Genomic DNA, 696 nt, shown 5'->3' on the forward strand with positions numbered 1-696 from the left:
GATGCCTGCTGAAAAGAAAAGAATACATGTTGTGTTAAAATCATCTGCATGGAGACTAAACACTTAACTTGAGGATTGTATTTGATTGTAAGAAAAAAAGATTGTTCAGTTCTGAACAGGAATTTTACATTTACACAGAGAGGAAACATGTCACCCTCTGCCATCTAGTGGTTTTGTTTATAAGAGAGATCTATTTTCATGTATGTTTCACTTAATCAGTGAACCTCTGGCTCTTTGGGATAACACCTACCTCTACTGTTGAAACCACAAAAAAAACTTGATCAGAATAAACAACGACTGATTCAGATCAAATAAAATCTGCATATCTGTTATTAACTTTTTCCCTTATCCCGTTTTGTTTTGTGTGCATTTGTATTATTTATCTGCACTGATTACTAACTGCATCAGGTTATCATGTAAACACTTACATATTCTGTTAAGAGTTTAAAGAAACCACACAGAGAACAGAGTCTTGTCTGTCCTTCTGTATGTCTGTAAATCTGCACATTGAAAAAAATATACCTAAAAATAAGTGATTCATAATTACAATCCTGCTCTTGTCTCACATGTTTATTAGAGGCTACAAAGGTTATCAAAGTTTATCAAAGTGGTTTATAAAGCAGGAAATGTGTGGCGTGCTCCTGGTAGCATTTTATGACACAAGCCTTTATCTAATAGTAGCTAATGAAAAAGTGA

General features: G+C 33.6%; 1 protein-coding gene across 2 annotated transcripts in view; it reads right to left on the reverse strand.

Moving 5' to 3' along the window:
• Positions 1-696, reverse strand: part of LOC123977080 — a 9,848-nt gene that overhangs the window by 7,332 nt on the left and 1,820 nt on the right. The window lies entirely within an intron of this gene.

The sequence above is a fragment of the Micropterus dolomieu genome, linkage group LG09 (genome assembly GCF_021292245.1).
Source record: "Micropterus dolomieu isolate WLL.071019.BEF.003 ecotype Adirondacks linkage group LG09, ASM2129224v1, whole genome shotgun sequence".
Taxonomy (NCBI): Eukaryota; Metazoa; Chordata; class Actinopteri; order Centrarchiformes; family Centrarchidae; genus Micropterus; species Micropterus dolomieu.